Genomic DNA, 6080 nt, shown 5'->3' with positions numbered 1-6080 from the left:
GAGGAGGGAGCAGAGCACGCACACCCACAGTTCTCTCTCGATTTGGGAATGACCTCTGCCCTCCGGGGGCGGGGGGCCGTCAGGCCCAGCTCATGCCCTCCTCGCCCTCAGCCTGCCAGGGCCACCAGCATCCCCGCATCCTCCCTAGAGGAGGCGCGGGGATGGGCACACGTGAGCCCGGAGCAGGCTCAGCCCCTGCCCAGTTTTGGTGGTCTGGGGACCCACACCGCTGCCTCGGGCTCCAGAGGAAAAGTACCACAAACAAGCCCTGTGTTTTATAAACCGAGCAGCTTCCCTCCGGCTTTGGTCTGTTCTCAGTTGGCACAGTGACGGGCACGGTGATGGCCAGGGTTCAGGACGGCATTGAGGACGGCCGCTCCCCCGGGGCCATGCAGCGGCCTCCGTCCAGCGGGCCCGGCTTTGCTGCCCCACGTCTGCCCGGAGCCCTCCCATCCTCTGGTCTGGAATCTCGCTCGTGTGCTTCTGTCTGCCCGTCCTTCCGTCTGTCCGGAGTCCCCGGTGCAGCTCTGCTTTGGTGTCCCAGCTGTGGTCTGAGAGGTTAGGGAAGGAGGCTGCGGGGCCGGCGGTGGACATCACCACCCTGAGGCCTCAGAGATTTTGTGTCGTGTTTTCTCCGCCTTCAACCTGAGGTTCCAGAAAAGTTACAAAATCCATGGAGGGTCCGCGAAACAAGCAGCACACAGTCGCCCCGCAGTGTTTGCAGGGGAATAAATGGCGAAGGGTTTGCATATGCACATCCTCCGTATACTTCAAATGACCCCTAGATGACCTATAACACTTGTAAATACAATGTAAATGCCGTGTAAACACTTGCCAGTCTGTGGGAAATTCACGTTTTGCTTTTCGGAAGTTTCTGGAATTTTTTTCAAGTCTTTTCCATCCATAATTGGTAGAGTCTGCGGCTACAGAGCTCATGGATATGGAGGGTTTAATGTGTATTTACCACTCGTTTAATCCTCACAAAGGGAGGTGAAGAAACTCCGGCTCAAAGAAGCCACGTGACTTCCTCGGGGGTCGCATCCGCTGGCGAGGGGCGGAGCTGAGGCGGACGCCCGTGTGCGCTGATGGTGGTGGCCAGCGTGAGACAGGCCTCCGCATCTGTGCTGGGGCAGGGTGGTGGCCAGAGCACTGGCCCAGGCCCACCCCTTCCAGTGTGTGTAGCAGGCTCCTGGGGTCTCAGGGGACAGAGCAGCTAAGCCCGGGGTCAGGGTGGGGGGACCATGTTCCCACATCCAGGGCAGGTACTGCAGACCTGCTGGCAGCAGGGCCGTCCTGGCATCTCCCCGCAACACTCCTCCTGGGAATCAATTCAATCAAGACCCCAACTGGTGATGGACCTGCTCCTGGCACATCAGACAGACCCTCCCCTCCTCAACCCGCATCCAGGATCCCTTATGAAAACCCGACAGCCTGCGGGCCTTTCCCATCGATCTGGACTTGGGAGCAGAAACTACGGCAAAAGGGATCTTCCCCCAGTAGATTTTTAAGAATAAAGAGAGAGGAAAATCAAGTCACATGTTTAGGGGAAAGAGATCCTTTCCTTTATAGCAGCAACGCTAAGAGTCTAAACAGCCACCTGCCTGCGGCCAGCGTCCTGCCCCTCTGAAGCCCTCCAGCCTCCTTCCAGGCCCTTTGATCTCACGCCCCCTTTCCTCTCCCGCGCCGGCTGCTCGTTCTAGATGTTTCTCCCGCGGAATCTCTTTTTTTTTTTTTTTAAAGACTATGTTGGGGGTAGGAGTTTATTAATTTATTTATTTTTGCAGTGTTGAGTCTTCGTTTCTGTGCGAGGGCTTTCTCTAGTTGTGGCAAGCAGGGGCCACTCTTCATCGCGGTGCGCGGGCCTCTCACTATCGCGGCCTCTCTTGTTGCGGAGCACAGGCTCCAGACGCGCAGGCTCAGTAGTTGTGGCTCACGGGCCTAGTTGTTCTGCGGCATGCGGGATCCTCCCAGGCCAGGGCTCGAACCCGTGTCCCCTGCATTGGCAGGCGGACTCCCAACCACTGCGCCACCAGGGAAGCCCTCCCGCGGCATCTCTTAATCGTCGGCTTGTTCAACGGCCGCATCCAGCCGTAAAGGCTGTTGATGTCAGTAGCGCCCCCGCGTCTCTGAAACCTCCCAGCTCTCCACTCGCAGCCTCTCCCAGGTGAGAGTTCCTGGCCTCTCTCACCTGGACTCCGGGGCTGCCGGCACCTGGCCGACTCCGCCTCGTCCCGGTCGCGGCTCACGGCCCAGGGCGGGGTCCTCGGCTGAAGTTCTGGTCACCTGACACTAAGGACACTGCACACACACGAGGGTCGGGGCCGCTTCCGGAGCCCCTCGCTCAGGGCTCAGCCGAACCTGCCCCTCCTGCCCCCGCCCCCGACAGGTGCCAGGCCTGGCGCAGAAGCTGCTCTGGGCGAGCGGTCAGCATCGGCCTGTGGGACGCCCGGGGGCGGAGCCTAGAGCTGGGGACACATTCGGGGCTGGGCTTCAGCTGTGGGAGCCGCGAGCCCCTGGCTGCTCCCTGACGCCACAGGAGGGGCGAGGCCGTGGGGCTGGGGGCAGGCGAGAGAGAAGGAAGGGGAGGAGGGGCTGGAGGACGGAGCATCTGGGGACACGACCCACAGGGGAGCAAGGGAAGGGTGGGGCAGCAGCCGGAGGTGATGGATGGGACAGCCACGGCGCCCAGAGGTGCCGGGGGCGGGGGTCTGCCAGGGAGGGCCTGCAGGGGAAGGGCCTGCCGGGGGCAGCGGGGGCTCCGGGGTACGCAGGGGCCGAGTGGGTGTGGGCGGGAGGGGCTGGTGGCCTGACGGCAGGGGGGAGGGGCCACCAGGTCCCTGCTAGTCGCGTGGAGCTCGCGGTTCAAGCACACGGTTCCGGGAAGAGGGCGGGGGTGGGAGGACAGGGGACAGAAGATGCCCAGCGAGCCGCTGGAACGGGGACAGGGCCGGGCTGCCTCTGAGCGGCCCCCTCACGCCGAGGGCGCTGAGCGAGTCTGTGTGGACTCCCTTGGCCCCCAGCCCCCTAGCAGGTACCCGGGTGGCAGCCGCGAGGCCAGGCCCAGTCCCCCGTCCACGCGTGCCCATGCTCATCCATCCACAGAGAGTCAGCGCATGTGCTGGCCCAACCTCAGCCCCCAGGGCTAACGTTCCAGCCAGGGTGCTCCGTCCAAGGACCAGCCAGAGGCAGCACAGTCACCCCACGTGGCTGCAACACTGGAAAGCCAATGGCCGGCACTGAAATTAATCCGATTAGGAAAGGTCTACGCCGAGTCCCCAGGCGCCCATGACAATCTCCCGACGTCAGGAAGGGCTCCAGGCCGGCTGAGCCTATCCCGCTCGTAGTGACATACGAGCGCTGGGTCTCCCGGCGGCTGCTGAAATGCTCCATCCGCCTACACAGGAGTCACAAGGTCATCAGGAGCGAGCTGCATGTGAACCGAAGTGACATTTGGTGGTCTTGGGAATGGACTTGGAAAACAGAGGAATCTCTGTGTTGTCCTTTGCACGCAATACTGCCCAGCGTTTACTGCATAGATATCAGCCAGGAGAGGCCTGTTTGCCCCCAACCATGCCGTGGGGCGGCTCCTTTAGTCTCCATTTAGGGGAGTGGAGTTGAGATGCAAACCCAGGTGGACCTGATTCTAGATCCAGATCCTCTGGGGGAGACGGTGTGAACGACCAACCCTGCAAAGCTCTGCCTGTGACAGGAATGTGGGGAAAGGGAGCCTGCCCCCACATACTCAGCCCCTGGCATCCTCCATCCCGATACGGTGCTCCCGGAGCTGCAGCCACGGCCAGTGACGCCCCCCGGAAGCTTCTGGACGTCGCTGCTAACGTAGGGATTACGGGGAACAAGGGGTCGGCTGCTGGCCAAGCCACCTGCTGGCTGCACCACTGACCCTGTTGGGCAGATTATTTTGCTGCTGTCCCTCATCCGATGAAACGGGGCACCAAGGTGGTCGGGAGGGTTCGATGGGGACGAAGTGATGGGCAGGTGCCCAGTTGAGGAGGCGTGCCATAAATGTCCATCAGGTTTTTTCAGAAGAATCTCTCTCAAATCCTGTTCTCTTCACTACGTAATTCAGACTCCACAGAAAGACATTTCAAGCTAATATTCCTATTTGGATGACGGTAGTTTCTCCCAGTACAAGAGCCTCATTGGCCCTGCAGCCACGTAAATTAACTCCTATTGAAATCCGGTAAATACAGTGAGAGAACTGGACAGATTCAGAAAGTTCTAACTCAGGTCACAACCAGCCATCGCCCTTGGGCCTCTTGCTTCCCCTCTGCAGCTGAACCATACGAACGAGGACGGGGGTGAAATCACCGAGCCTCACAGCACTGAAATCCGAATTCTCCGCAGTGTCGGGACGTGCAGACTGTTCGCCACTGTGTTTGTGAAGAAGAGACAGTTGAGAAAGCAGAGAATGCACACGGGAGAGATTGCCTACATCAAGATTACACTGTTTTTAAAAATAAACAAAATCCTGTAATTAGACATTGAAAGCAGTGACTACATCACTAAAAACAACGGCAGACCACAGGAATGCGTCTGTGGAACTCATCGTCGAGTATCCTGCCCACATCCAGCGATGCCCTGGGGCCAGCGAGGTTGGCTGCGGGTGTGAACAGGCGTCCAGCTTCTTCCCGAAACTCATGCTGGGGAACAAAATACACTGAACCTTCAGATGCAGCAGTGTGTTCCCAACTCCGTGGTCGGGTCACCATGTTAGCAGCTGGAGTCGAACAGCAAAAAGGCAAATCAGAGCCTGTTAGCTCGACGCAAGCTGCTGGTTAAGCATTACCAGCGCTCCTTATAGATGTTCAATTTGGTGCAACTAAACCACAAAATTTCAAGCCAAAAACTAGAACCTACCTTGAATTGGTCTTCTTACTAACGGGACTCTTTACAGAGACAGACCATTAAAGTGAAATAGTATTTATTCTGCTTTTTTTTTTAAAATATATGTATATATGTGTCTGTGTGTGTTTGAAATTAATAAATATTTTTATGGGAGAAGAGTGGCCTGGTCCAAAGTGAGAGGAACCAGGATAAATAAATAAGTCATGCTTACTTCAGAACATCTTCCTTATTGTGTTCATTGCCTGGCCTTATGGTTAAATCTCCAAATTTCTCTTTATTTAGTGATCGATTCATTTTCTTTCTTTCCTTCTTTCTTTCTCACTCATTCCCCTCCTTGCTCTGGTAAGGATTTATGATGATATCTGCATGTTAAATTGTTACAAATTGATGTACAAGGCTAGCCTTTAAAGGTGGACAGAATCCATGAGTGAAGGGACAGCGGAAGCAGACAGAGATGTTAGGGGAAGGCAAGCAAGATGAAAACAGGGGTCACAATATTCATACAAAAAGATGTCATTTAAAAGTATATAAAGATTTCTCTAACTCGTTAAGATAAAAAATATATAATAGTCACAAACATGTATTCACCAAAAAAACAATCACAGCAGAATTTGTTAATACACTCCTTTCAGAATTAGATCTAACAGAAAAATGGAAGTTAGGATATTCTGATCATAATCCAATAAAATTAGAAAAATATAATAAAAAAGCTTTCTTAGAAACTAAAGTATATCTTTCTAAATATCCATTTCATAATATTGAAAACCAAATTTTAAGTTAAATCTATCTCAAAAGCAATCAAAAAAATACTTTATACCAAAACAGATTCAGCTAAAGCAGTACTAACTGCTCTATCTTAAGATATTAGGGGGAAAAAAGTGTAAGAAAAAATTAGTAGGAAGAATCAATAAAGATATAAGCTGGAATTAAGAAGAATAAGAAAAAAAAGTAGAAAAGATAAATAAATCTTAAAGTTGATTACTTGGAAAGACCATTAAAATAGATAATGTCTTCATGGGCCTGATTAAGAAAAAGAAAAGTAAAAGAAATATATAAAACTAGGGAAGAAAGAATACAGATACAAAAGGAATTATAAGAATAAAAAGTAAATAGTATGTGTAACTCTGGGGCAATGAAGTTAAAATCTAGGGAAAATTTAGTGATTTTTCTAACAAATAGAAAAAGGCAAAATTTCCCCATGAAGAAGGAAAAAA

At 53.4% G+C, this 6080-nt stretch overlaps 1 long non-coding RNA gene across 1 annotated transcript; it reads right to left on the bottom strand.

Annotated features, from left to right (window-relative positions):
• Positions 1–4450: 4450 nt before the first annotated feature.
• Positions 4451–5393, bottom strand: LOC132527792 (uncharacterized). The gene is made up of 2 exons (XR_009543094.1): positions 5078–5393; positions 4451–4738 (listed from the first exon to the last, which is right to left on the bottom strand). It is a non-coding gene; the product is annotated as an uncharacterized LOC132527792 (long non-coding RNA).
• Positions 5394–6080: the final 687 nt, after the last annotated feature.

Source organism: Lagenorhynchus albirostris, chromosome 10, assembly GCF_949774975.1.
Source record: "Lagenorhynchus albirostris chromosome 10, mLagAlb1.1, whole genome shotgun sequence".
Lineage (NCBI taxonomy): Eukaryota > Metazoa > Chordata > Mammalia > Artiodactyla > Delphinidae > Lagenorhynchus > Lagenorhynchus albirostris.
The sequence above is the reverse complement of the archived record's forward strand: the minus strand, read 5'-3'. Positions and strand labels throughout refer to the sequence as shown.